Here is a 13,971-nt window from a genome sequence, read left to right as displayed (position 1 = left end):
GGGATTCCCCCCAATTCCAAGCCCCCCACAATTTTGGAGGCCCCCACCATCCTTTCTTGGCCTGCCACCCTAATATTAAGGTTCTTTCCCCCAATGTTGGGGTTCTCACCACATGTTTGAGGTTCCTTCCCTTAATTTGGGGCTTAGCTCCCCGGGATCTGGGGCTTTAACCCCAATTTTGGGGGTCCCCCCTGTTATAAATGACTGAGTCCCAAATAGGATTACAATCAGAGTTTACAATTTATTAAACGAATAGAGGCAAGCAAACAGCGCTGGGTGCGCCGGGAGTCTCTGCTCCACCGGGACGCACACCCGTTACGTAAGGCATCTACTTTTTTATACTCCTAGGCTAATACATATTTATTACTACTTCTAGAAGAGGCAGGGTTATTATAATTGGTTTCCCAAATCCGATGTCGCCTGCTTATCAGTCTCTGTTACTTTCTCAGGGGCCGCTCGAACAGGGAGACAGGGAGGCTCATATTTTCCTCCTTATCTCGTGGTCCAGGGAGACAGGGAGACAGGAAGGCTCTTATTCTTCCTCCTTATCTAGTGGTCTCTTGGCCGGCTGTCAGAAGTTACTGCACATCCGTGCAAAGTCAGCAGTTTTTCTCCGAAGAAATCCCTTTGTTCTTTTCTCGCCTAAACCCAGGCCTCAATGTTAACCCTTCAAAACCCCTTAGTGGCACGAATTGCTGGACCATTTCTTACAATTCCTCCTTTTTTTTTTTTTAATCATCAATTCGTGTCTCTCCTTCAACCTTTGTCAGTAACAATTGGATTTCATCAGTCAGTTCTCGGGGTGTCCACTTCTGAAGCATCATTATCGACACGTCACCTTTTCTCTCCACTGAAGTCATCACAAATTGGGTGCTATTTATTACTCGCCGTATCAACAACGTAAAGCAAGGTATCATACAAGGTATAAACAATAATGTCATTACACCACATAAAAATAAAAACAGCATCCTTTTAACCCATGGTTCACCAGGCAACCATGAAAAGAAATCCCAATCCATACCCTTCCAAGTTTGTACTGGGACGTGGGCTAACTTTCTAATTTCCTTTGTTATCTGCTTGACCACTTTTCCATTATCATCAATCTGTAGACAACAATTAGAATCGTTCAGTTTTCCACATACTCCCCCTTCTTCTGCTAGTAAATAGTCTAAGACCATTCTATGTTGGAATATAGCATTTCTCATTTGAGTGGATTGGTCAGCCAAAAGATCCAAGGCTGTCGCTGTTTGATTTGTTACAACTTCGAGGATAGCTTGCAACCTAATTATTCGGTTCAAATTATAAATAGGTTCTCGGGCTCCTGATATCAACTCATTTGGGTTCCAGGTGGCTGGCCCATAATGCTGTATGATTCTTTCAGGAGGCCATTCATCCTTTCCCCATTTTTGGGCACTACCCCCGGATAAGGAAGTATCAATAGATCGTTTTACTCTGTTCAGGTCATCATATAATCTTATTCCTAAATGATTTCCTTGTGTTTGTGACAATAAAAAGAACAAGGGTCTTATGTACCCCCCATAGCATATTCCCGACCAGTTTCCAGGTAGCCTCTTGTAAGCATGTTTGCCACACACCCAATAATGTCCCTTTAGGGCCCACGTCCCGTTTGGAAAATGACCATCCCATCCATCTTTACCCTTTGGGGCGTGATAATACAGAGTGTCCTTGTTACCGAGTGGTCCTGTTACAATGTCTGCCCCGTTTGTACTCGTATATGCACGCTTCCAAGCTCCCACGTTGGGTTTCCACTTACAGTCACAATTCAGTTCTCTTTGGCGACCTGTCATATTATAAGCCTTTTTCGCCGTCCAATCTTGAGAGTGTGGGAAGCGCCTTCAATCATGGGGTTGGGCCCGCTTTCAGAGCTTGTGTTACCATTCAGCCCTTCAGGGTGATCCAGCTCCTGGAAAAACTAATCACAATTTTATTATGGGTTTAAAAGGTTCTCATGTTATTTTTCTCAGGACAAACTGATCTTGGTGAGGGAGAAGTCCGGTCGAGGCACTCTCACTCGGCGGTCAATACCCATAGGGGTTGCCTCCCTCGGTAGACCATACACGCCGCAGTGGAGGGTCCTACCCCGGTCTTGCCTTCTCCCTTTCCTCCCTTCAGACTTGTCCTCTTTATCCAGTGCCCTTAATTCATGCAGAACCTCATTGCTGGGATATCAGTTCCTCTTTAGTCTCAGTTTCAGTTCCCCAGGAGTGGACTCAACCCTCCAGGCTTCGGTAGTTATTGGTCCTTTTATTCTGGATGCGTGGGTCCAACCCCTTTCTGCTGTTCTCACAGCTGTTTCAGTAGTAAGTAAAACAAGGTACAGTCCCTCCCATCGGGGGTTCAATGATTCCTCTCTCCAGGTTTTTATTAAGACCTTGTCTCCTGGTTGTATCTTATGAATAGCAAATCCTAAAGGTGGTGTCTGAGTCATCATCCCAATTTCTCTTATCTCCTGTAATCTCCTTCCAATGGTAATTATGTATTTCTGGATACTATGATCCTCAACTACATTGTTCCCTAGGGGCATCCCTTGAGAATAAGGCATACCATATAACATTTCATATGATGATAATCCAGTCTCACTGTGTGGTTTAGTTCTTATGTTTAAAAGTGCCAATGGTAAGCATTTCGTCCAGGGCAGCTGTGTCTCCATCATTAACTTAGCCAATTGTTGTTTTATTGTTTGATTCATCCTTTCTACTTTCCCTGAGCTTTGTGGGTGCCACGGAGTGTGGTATTCCCACTGAATACCTTTCAAGGGGTACATCCTTCAAATCTTTGTGGCTGGCGTATGTTCGATTATTTGCACACAACTGTGTTCCAACGGTCCTTCTTCTGGAACAGTTCCTAGAAATACTGCTGGATATAACAGGTTAGTCGTTTTCAAGGTTATGTCATCTTGTTCAGTTAGGATTGCCTGATATTTCACCATCCAGCTGGGTGATAACCAGTGCCCCCCCCCTTTGTTCCAAAACGGTTGTTACCATATGTGGTCCAAAAACTTCAATATGTTTTCCCATTTGAAGGCAAATAATTTTCTACTATCTTTATCAAGAGGTATGCAAAAGAAGGCATCCTTTAAATCTATCACGGTAAACCATTTATATTTCCCTTTCACAGATGTTAACAATGTGTAAGGATTAGCTCCTACCGGGTGAATATCCTTTGTTATTTCATTTTTTGCTCTAAGATCTTGTACAGATCTATACTCGCCATTCGGCTTCTTTACTGGAAAAATTGGGGTATTGTATTCCGATTTACATTCTTCCAGAATCTGATATTTGAGAAATTTGTCAATAATTTTCACCATTCCCGTGCCTAGCTTCTATCTTAAGTGGATATTGTTTGATTCAAACAGGTTTGGCTCCTTCCTTTAATTCCACCTTTACCAGTTGTGCCAGTTTCGACTTCCCTGGTACATCTGTTTCCCGTACTGTTGCTATAACTGCATTTTCTACTTCTCTTGGAATATTAACAAAGGGTTTATCTTTGATCATTAGGATTTGGCCTACTTTGGACTCAGGTACCTTCATTATTAATTCTCCATCCTCAAGGTTATTGTTGCATCTAATTTGGCTAATAGATCCCGTCCCAAGAGTGGCATCGGGCATTCTGGTACATACTAAAATTCATGGGTTAGTTCCTTACCCCCAAAACGCAAATCAAGGGGTTGTAAGAATGACCATTCCTCCTCTTTCCCTGTGGCTCCAATTATTGTAGTTGTCTTAGTTCCTAATCGTCCTTTTAAACTATTTAACAGTGAATATGTTGCTCCTATTACATTTACAGCCTAATTAACACAGAGAAAGAAGCTCCCATAACCAACAAAAAATTCAAGCCTCTGTCTTCGTTTCCTAGCTTTATTTCAACTAGTGGACCTGCTAGGGTAGATGCCCCAGGTCCCCATCATTCCTGACTGTTGTAAGTTTGTCCTGCAGCCTAAGACAATTTCTTTCTGATATCAGGGGCTGATTGCCCTGGAAAGAGGCTAGCCAGTTGCCTCTCTCTTTTTTTTTTTTTTTTTTAAGCCAGGTCCATTTTTTTTTCATTGCATTTCAAAGTTGGTCCAGAAATTCAAAAATTCCATAAATTCCATAGGGGTTTCTTTTGGACCTTGTTGGAACAGATTCTCAATTCCCAATAGCCAATTTAACCAGATTTTAGTATTTACATAATTTCCGGGGTGATTAGGGTCTCAGTGAGGGGGTCGGTCAGGGGAATGCAATCGTTGACAGTTCCCTGAGCGGTCCCATTGGCAATCTGAGCTCACACAGGAACTCAGGTTGTTTCAAGAGTTAGCTGCTTTTCTGTTTCCAGGACAACTCTCTCGGACCCATCACGGTCCCCCTGCCCCAGAGGGCTCACACCCGCGATTTAGAGATCTCAGCCTCGGGTTGAGGCGGAACTATTAACATTCCTACATCCTCTTCCCCTGCTCATTCAACTTCAAACAGCTCTGTTAAATACTACATGCCACACAGCCTTTAACACCTTCCACAATCCTTTTAACACTTCCTTTATCTTTCTCCAGCCCGTACTTTTCTAATGCCAACACCAAAGGCTCAGTCAGGGGCCAACTTAATTCCAAACCTTTTCCCTCCAAGATGCTGAAACAACATATCACTATACAACATTTCATCCTATTTTCCTTCTCTCCTCAAAAACATTAATTGCAAGACACTGTTATAGTCGATTGATCCATAAAGTGGCCATTTAGTTTATATAGTGGCCACCATTGATTGCAATACTTAGTGAAAGTCCTCTTGCTTTCTGTGCCCCCATTTCTAACAATATCCTTCCAATGTGCCAATATGCACCCAAGGAGGCTTTTTTTTTTTTTTTTTTTTTTTTTTTTTTTTTTTTTTAGGACGTCTTTTTTTTTTTGGATTTTCCCCTTTTCCTTGATTTCCCATTCCCTTTTATTTATTTATATTAGTTACTGTCCCTTGTTTCAATTTCCACACAAACCTTTTTATTGCAGGTTTTTACTATCTTTTCCTAATCTTCTTCCCAAATGTCCCAATTCTCTGGGATTAAACTCTTCTTTCCACATACAAACTTTACTATTTCAGATTATTAATGAGCCCCATTCCAATCATAAATCCGCAGGACTTCGGAAAAACACCTGAAGCACTCAGCCTTCTGTCTTCTAGACAAACAATAACACCTTTTCCACAAAATTTACATTTCAACAAGACCGAATTTCAAGCCGAATGCTAATTTTTCTCATGCACTTTGTTAGTAAGCCTACACAAAACAAGGAATCACTCCTGTGTATCCGTCAAGATGGGGGTTTAAAAAGGTATTGAGGCCTAAATAAATTCGCTCTCCCCCTTCTTACCAAATTCCCAGGGCTCAGGCCCGAACCACCAAAGAAGTGACTCTCCGTTCTACCACTTTGATAATCAGTCAGCCCCTCTCCCCCGATACTTGGGAAACTGACCGAACACCACCGCGAATATACCCAAACTTCTAAACTGTTACTTAGATAATGCTCCCACCTTCCTCCTTGACACAGTCAAAACATTTAAGAACAAAACAGGATTACAAGATGCACCACCGGGGGTGGATTGTTAGGATACAGAGGTGGTAGGTTATCCAATGACTCCCATTCATCATCTTTTTCTTTTTCCTTTTTTTTTTTTTTTATTTTTTATTTTTTTGTTCTCTTCTTCGTCAAACTTCTCGTCTGCTTTTAGTGTAAATATTGAGGCTGGAAAAGGACGTGAGATCCTGATCCATAATCCTGCATAATCACTTTCCTCCTGGCTAAAAGGTTCCTTTGAATTAACATGTATATTTAAGGCCTGGCAAACCCAGTCTTCAAAGGATCCGAAAACGGGCCAAAAGACATGTGGTCTTAAAGGCTCCTTTGGCCATTCTGTCATACAATACTGAACCATTTTTAATTTACTTTTTCCCTTTTCTGGGGCCCCTATCGTTCCAATTTCTAATCATTATCCCTAATGGACTTTCTGGTGGTATGTCTGGTAATTTGCTCCCTTTTCTCTGGTCCCGGGTCTTCAATTTTGTCTGACCCATCTAGGAATTTTACTGTGGCAATTCCTACAGCCCTTGGTTGCCTTAGTGAGAGTGTCTTGCAGGGGGTTTAGGACCTATCACCCACCCACGAATCCTATAGGAATCGCTTCGGTCCTTCACCGGCCAAGTCCCTCGCGGGAGATTGGAACCGCGGTTAGAAGACCTCCACAATCGCTTCGGAACTACGTTCCGTCTCAATCACACTCTCACACACACAGGCAACCGAATCCCACCCAACCGAACGGTATACACATTAAATACTTACGACTCCGTCGTCTTCGTTCGGATCTTCGCGCGCAGAATTACGGGCAAAATATAGTGCTGCAGCCGGCAAAGGGAGCTCACAAAAAAATCTAAATCTTTGCTTGCCCTTATTCAGGTTCAGGATGGTGTTAGCCCCGACCTGACTCGAACAGGAGCCACCAAATGGTGGGGGCGCCCCTCCTAGATCAAGTCAGAATTCAGGAACCAAGACCATCCCGGACGAGCCCCCAATTGTTATAAATGACTGAGTCCCAAATAGGATTACAATCAGAGTTTACAATTTATTAAACGAATAGAGGCAAGCAAACAGCGCTGGGTGCGCCGGGAGTCTCTGCTCCACCGGGACGCACACCCGTTACGTAAGGCATCTACTTTTTTATACTCCTAGGCTAATACATATTTATTACTACTTCTAGAAGAGGCAGGGTTATTATAATTGGTTTCCCAAATCCGATGTCGCCTGTTTATCAGTCTCTGTTACTTTCTCAGGGGCCGCTCGAACAGGGAGACAGGGAGGCTCATATTTTCCTCCTTATCTCGTGGTCCAGGGAGACAGGGAGACAGGAAGGCTCTTATTCTTCCTCCTTATCTAGTGGTCTCTTGGCCGGCTGTCAGAAGTTACTGCACATCCGTGCAAAGTCAGCAGTTTTTCTCCGAAGAAATCCCTTTGTTCTTTTCTCGCCTAAACCCAGGCCTCAATGTTAACCCTTCAAAACCCCTTAGTGGCACGAATTGCTGGACCATTTCTTACACCCCCAAGTTTGGGGATTCCTCCCCAGGTCTGGGGGGGGTCCACATTCAATTCTGGAATTTCACGCTTCCATTTAAGTCTTCTTCCCCCCAATTTGGGGGTTCACCCACCCAATTTTGGGGGTTCCTCCCCTAATTTGGGGGTCCCGACCAATTTTGGGGGTCCCCCCCAATTGTAGAGTCCCCAACCCTCCTTTTTTGGGTTCCCCCCTAATATTAAAGAGTTCTTCCGCCCAATTTTGGGGGACCCCACAATTTGGCCGTTCCTTCCCCTAACTTTGGGCTTCAACCCTTCGATTTTGGGGGGGGCTCCCCCCCTCTTATTTTGGCCTTCCGCCCTAATATTAGGCCTAACCCCTAAGAACCTTGACCCCTAACGCTATGGCAACCACGGATCTAACCCTAACCCCTACCCCAACAAACCCTAGAAACCCTAACCCTAAAAACCCTTGCAGCCCTAACCCGATAAAATTTACCACACTAAACCCCTGAAGACTGTTCTGGGGGGTCCACATTCAATTCCGGAATTTCACACTTCCATTTAAGTGTTCTGCCCCCCCAATATGGGGGTTCGCCCACCCAGTTTTGGGGGTTCCTCCCCTAATTGGGGGGGACACAACCAATTTTGGGGGGGACACAACCAATTTGGGGGGGGACACAACCAATTTGGGGGGTCCCCCCAATTTTAGAGTCCCCCACCCTCCTTTTTTGGGTTTCCCCCAATATTAAGAGCTCTTTGAGGTGGTAATGTTCCTTACACTGTGATTTCCACCCAATTGCTCTAAGGATTCTGGTTGTCTGCATTTTACAAGGTTGTCTGTTAAGCTTTCTTATCACTGCAAGCATATATCAATACCACCTTCCTTCCCTCTAAACGATGTAACTCTGTGCAAAAACATTTTTATTCCCACAACCTTGATCCCCTTACCCTAAAATCCTTATTCTCTTTAACCCTAACAACTCTAACCACAACCCTAACCCTTCATATCAACCCCCCGACGCTAATGACACTGACTAATGATCCAAACCCCAAACCCCAGGCAACCAACAAAGAAACAGACACAAAGCTGAAAACTACAAAAAAGGCAAAACCCTGGATACAGACCCCAAATCACAAACACGCTACCAAAATGCTACAGAAAAGCCCCAGACGCAGGCCCCAAGCACTACAGCTAGGCCCCAGAAGCTCTAGACACATCCCAAAGCCAAAATGCAATCCCCAAACACTACAGAAAAGCCCCCAAACACCAGACACAGGCTGCAGAAGTCTACAAGCAGGCCCCAGCCACACCCGGATGCAGACCCCAACTGTCCACAAGCAGCTCCCAACCCACCCCCCCCATGAACTGGACCCCCCCCCACCACCACCCAGATGCATGCCCCAGGCCCCAGGCCTCAGCCCCAGCCCCCACACCCCAGACTCAGGCCCCAAAGGTGTACAACCAGCTCCCAACTGCCCCCCTCAAAGGGAGGCCCCAAAGCCTGCCAGAGGACCCTAGAGCGTACAAGCAGCTCCCAACCCCCCCGGCACAGGCCCCAACCCCCCCCCAGACACAGGCCCCAAAGGTGTACAAGCAACTCCCCATCCTCCCCAGAGGCACGCCCCAAAGGTGTACAAACAGCCCCAACCCCCCAAGACCCAGACCCCTACAGCGTAGAAGCAGCTCCCAACCCCATGCCCCCAAGGCACATGCCCCAACCCCTCCCCCAAGGCAGGCCCTAACAGTGTACAAGCAGCTCCCACCCCCCCCCCAGACGCAGGCCCCAAAGGTGTACAAGCAGGCCCCTACAGTATACAAGCAGCTCACAACCACCCCCCCCAAAGGCAGGCCCCAACCCCCTCCAGATGCATGCCCGAAAGGTTAAAACCAGCTCCAACCCCCCAACCCCCCCTGCCCCGCGCAGACGCAGGCCCCAAAGGTGTACAAGCAGTTCCCAACCCCTCCAAGGCAGGCCCCAAAAGTGTACAGGCAGGCCCCTACAGTGTAGAAACGCTCCAACCCCCCCCCTTCCACCTCGAGGGAGGCCCTCGCCCCCCAGCATACACGAAGCTCCCAACCCCCTCTCAGAGGAATGCCTAAAAAAGTATACAAGCAGCTCCTAACACCCACCCCCCCCCCCCAAAAGAGGCAGTCCCCAAAGGTGTACAAGCAGGCCCTCAAATCCCTTAGGTGTACAAGCAGGCCCTTCAAATCCCTTAGCCCCTGCGCCAGCTTTATTGGCGAGCAGCGAGGCTGGGGGGGAGGGGGGCAAGACAGCCTTAAATAAAATACAAATATAAAAAGTGTTATAAATGGCTGTTATAAATCCAAATAGGATTACAATCAAAGTTTACAATTTATTAAACGAATAGAGGCAAGCAAGCAGCGCTGGGTGCGCCGGGAGTCTCTGCTCCCCCAGGACGCACACCTGTTACGTAAGGCGGCTGGTTTTGATGCTCCCAGGCTAATACATATTCATTACTACTTCGAGAAGAGGCAGGGTTATTAGAATTGGTTTCCGGAATCCGAAACCCCTCCCAGGGGCGCCTGCGTACCAGTCTCTGGTGGTCTCTCGGGGCTTGCTCGGGCTGAATGCTGGTTGTCTTCCTCTCAGGCTTTTGTCCTTCAATTGTCCTTCAGCTCCCCCTTCCTCCTCGTTTGGGAGCCTCTGCGCCGGATTTCAGAAACTCTAGCAACATCCCCTGCAGTAGTCAGCACTTTTCCCTAAAAACCCCTTTGTTCTCTTATCACCTAGACCCGGGCCTCGATGTTAACCCTTCAAATCCCTTAGTGACACGAATTGCTGGACCATTCCTTACAAAAGGAAGGATAAAATATGTAGAGGAGCAATGGCACACGCGAAAGCCCAGCGCCGCCGGCAGAGGCAGCGAAGGTTGACGGCAGAACAGTGCTCGGTTTGAACACGGAGAGGGAAAGCGAGGGGAAGGTGGCCGAAGCCGGCCGCAGTCTCTGAGCTCTCCTCCTCCTGATTGTTTTCTCTCAAAGCCATTTCTGTCTGTGTGCGGGCACCCGGAGCCGGCAGAAGTCCCCGTGAAGTCCTTCGGCAGGACGGAGGGCTGCGTGGGCTCCAGTGAGAGAGGGAGTTAGGAGAATCTTATCAAGTAGAGATAGAGCGCTGACAGCGTTAAACTAGGATGCTACTTAGTGTCTTTGCTAACTATGGTGCATTGTGCCAATTAACTAAAGCAAGAAGCCTTGGGCCCCTTACCAAGGTCAGTCTCCTAATAAGAGAGTGAGCCTGTCTTAAGAAACTGGGAGAAACTGGTCCTGCAGATGGACAAGAGCCAAGGAGCAACTGAGTCTGTGCAAAGACAAGAGGTCAACTAGCGCTGACGAGGAAGAGTCATCAATCTTCATGCCCACGACCTCCCGTGCTGCCCAGCGCTGAATAAACATACCTACTTTACAATCTCACTGATTGTGGAGTCCCTTTTCCGCAAGTCACTAGCAGCGGTTTCTTCCGCAGAGGTTTTCCCAGAGCCGCTTCAAAGCTTCCCTCGCGGAGCTGGGGCGTCGCAGGGGGTCGTCAAAGCACGCACACACACACACACACACACACACACACACACAGGCGTTGTTGTCCAAACAGAAAGTATTTACAACAAATTCGACAAGCGGTTTTCCTCTGCCAGCAGCAAATGCCTGAGGGCCCCTACAGCTTCACAAATCATAGCACAAAGAGCCTAAAGCTCCTCTAAAATTCAGGGAAATGATTCAAAATAGATCTGCTAGGGGAAAACGATCACTGGCGGCAGGGTACACAATACACGCGAGTCTCAGCTCTCCTCCGCAGGGTCAGTGCCCACGCCCAAGTGCGACGCTGATGGCACCCGAACATTTGCTGTAGCAGGCAGCAGAGCCAGCAGCTCAGGGGAGCAATTTTAAAAACCAGGAGGCACTTAAAACAACCCTTAATTGACCCAGTTACTGCAGGAGAGTCCCGACTACTCGCCCTGGAGTCCTACTGTCACCAGCAAAAAGCACCAACCAAAGCTTGGGGGAACTTTGGTACAGCACAAGAGAAGGGAGTGGGGGTAGCGTAGCCGTATCGCAGAGCTGCTGCTTTTCACACCATTTTATCATCCCTGATAATTGAAAGTAAGGCCGCGTGGGCTGACCCCACCACCACCACTCCTGGCAGCATGTTTGGTCCACAACGCTAGAATAATTATTTTGCTCCCTCCCGCCCCTACAGCTTCATCATCTGAAAAGATTACAGTCAAAACAATGGCATACACAAATAAAAGTCAAGAGTTGACATAGTAACTCCGGGATTTGGGTATCAACTGTCCGAGAAATCAGAACACCCAGGCTTCACAATGTGCCCAACATCGAGCTGTGCCAAGGGGGGGCGGAAGGAAGAAGCTTTCCGTTTAAGCCTTCAGAGCATCGCTCCATCACTACGTCAATTCACAGCCACCACAGCGTGCCGATGGACATCTTTCTGTGCCAAAAGAAACAAGTGTTTTGTCCTCTTGATATCAAAGGTAGCCACCTATAGTTACGGAACCATGCACAAGACCTTAACTCTGACCAGCAGGAAAACTTAGGACAACCGAGTGCAGATCCTGCCAATTTCTACCAGTTCCAACTGTGCTTTAAGTCTCATTGCAAAGCCTCAGTTAGAAAAAGGATCACCTCAGGGTATCCAACAAGAAGAAGAGTTGTTTTCTTTTTTTTTTTTTTTTTTTTTTTTTTCATATACCATAGGACTATGCAGTTCAATCATCAATCATCTTGGAAAGCTCAAGGAGGAGGTCATCCTCATCCTTCCCTGGGTCCAAGTCGAGCTCGGCTTCCAGTATGCCGTCTGAGAGTTCCCAAAGTAGCATCTCTAAATCCTCGTCTACAGATACGGGCGCGTTGCCTGTGGAACTCAGCCGGCGTGTCCTTGCTTCTTCTAGCTGGGAAGAAGCTGAAGTCGAGCTTGAGAACTCCATTGGCTCCACGGATTCTGCCTGGCTTCCAAGATGTGCTTCAGGTCTTGGCAGAGCAAGGAAGAGAACAATCAGTATATGCCATTTCTTAACGGGAAATCCCTTTTCTGCAAACCGGCTCTTAAAACCGTAGCCAACCCCTCCTGCACTTCAATCTTACCCAGGGATTGTTATTCAATTAACCCAGGGCTACATTTAGAGCCCAATATATTAGCAGGTACATTTTTCAGTTTGGGGGTTTCTCTGTGAAGCCAGAGCACCCGGAGTCTAGCAAAGAAGGGAAACCAACATGGCCTCCCGGAAGCCCAGTGTCCGAGAACTACATCTCCCGGCATGCTCTGGGAAAACAATATGGACTCCCGGAAACCCGGTGGCCAAGAACTACATTTCCCAGCACTCCCCAGAAAATTGAGCCTCGCAGCTGGCCGTAGGACGCCATTTTTTGCTCTGTGTCATTACCGGTTTCGTGTTTAAGGAGGGTTTTCCCGCCGTTTTGGGGGGTTTCCCCTCAATTTCGGGTTTTCAGCTCTCCATTTCAGAGTTCTTCCCCGCAATTTTGGGGTTCCTTCCCCTAATTTGGTGCTTCGCCCCCCCCCCCCCCTTTTGGGGTTCCCCCTCCATTTTGGGGATTCCCCCCAATTCCAAGCCCCCCACAATTTTGGAGGCCCCCACCATCCTTTCTTGGCCTGCCACCCTAATATTAAGGTTCTTTCCCCCAATGTTGGGGTTCTCACCACATGTTTGAGGTTCCTTCCCTTAATTTGGGGCTTAGCTCCCCGGGATCTGGGGCTTTAACCCCAATTTTGGGGGTCCCCCCCAAGTTTGGGGATTCCTCCCCAGGTCTGGGGGGGGTCCACATTCAATTCTGGAATTTCACGCTTCCATTTAAGTCTTCTTCCCCCCAATTTGGGGGTTCACCCACCCAATTTTGGGGGTTCCTCCCCTAATTTGGGGGGACCCGACCAATTTTGGGGGTCCCCCCCAATTGTAGAGTCCCCCACCCTCCTTTTTTGGGTTCCCCCCTAATATTAAAGAGTTCTTCCGCCCAATTTTGGGGGACTCCACAATTTGGCCGTTCCTTCCCCTAACTTTGGGCTTCAACCCTTCGATTTTGGGGGGGGCTCCCCCCCCCTTAGTTTGGCCTTCCGCCCTAATATTAGGCCTAACCCCTAAGAACCTTGACCCCTAACGCTATGGCAACCACGGATCTAACCCTAACCCCTACCCCAACAAACCCTAGAAACCCTAACCCTAAAAACCCTTGCAGCCCTAACCCGATAAAATTTACCACACTAAACCCCTGAAGACTGTTCTGGGGGGTCCACATTCAATTCCGGAATTTCACACTTCCATTTAAGTGTTCTGCCCCCCCAATATGGGGGTTCGCCCACCCAGTTTTGGGGGTTCCTCCCCTAATTGGGGGGGACACAACCAATTTTGGGGGGGACACAACCAATTTTGGGGGGGACACAACCAATTTTAGAGTCCCCCACCCTCCTTTTTTGGGTTTCCCCCAATATTAAGAGCTCTTCTGCTCAATTTTGGGGGAGACCCCACAATTTTGACGTTTCTTCCCCTAACTTTGGGCTTCAACCCTTCAATTTTGGGTGGGCTCCTCCCCTCTTATTTTGGCCTTCCGCCCTAATATTAGGCCTAACCCCTAAGAATCTTGACCTCTAAGCCTATGGCAACCACGGATCTAACCCTAACCCCTACCCCAACAAACCCTAGAAACCCTAACCCTAAAAACCCTTGCAGCCCTAACCCGATAAAATTTACCACACTAAACCCCTGAAGACTGTTCTGGGGGGTCCACATCCAATTCTGGAATTTCACACTTCCATTTAGGTCTTCTTCCCCCCAATTTGGGGGTTCGCCCACCCAATTTTGGGGGTTCCTCCCCTAATTTGGGGGGGACACAACCGATTTTAGAGTCCCCCACCCTCCTTTTTTGGGTT

The 13,971-nt window shown here is 47.5% G+C and overlaps 1 long non-coding RNA gene across 1 annotated transcript; it reads right to left on the bottom strand.

The window, feature by feature from the left end:
• Positions 1 to 216: 216 nt before the first annotated feature.
• On the bottom strand, positions 217 to 7,089 carry LOC308200516. The gene is made up of 2 exons (XR_013955658.1): positions 2,770 to 7,089; positions 217 to 1,933 (listed from the first exon to the last, which is right to left on the bottom strand). It is a non-coding gene; the product is annotated as an uncharacterized lncRNA (long non-coding RNA).
• Positions 7,090 to 13,971: the final 6,882 nt, after the last annotated feature.

This window comes from Anser brachyrhynchus (genome assembly GCF_964034855.1).
Source record: "Anser brachyrhynchus genome assembly, chromosome: 10".
NCBI lineage: Eukaryota > Metazoa > Chordata > Aves > Anseriformes > Anatidae > Anser > Anser brachyrhynchus.
The sequence above is the reverse complement of the archived record's forward strand: the minus strand, read 5'-3'. Positions and strand labels throughout refer to the sequence as shown.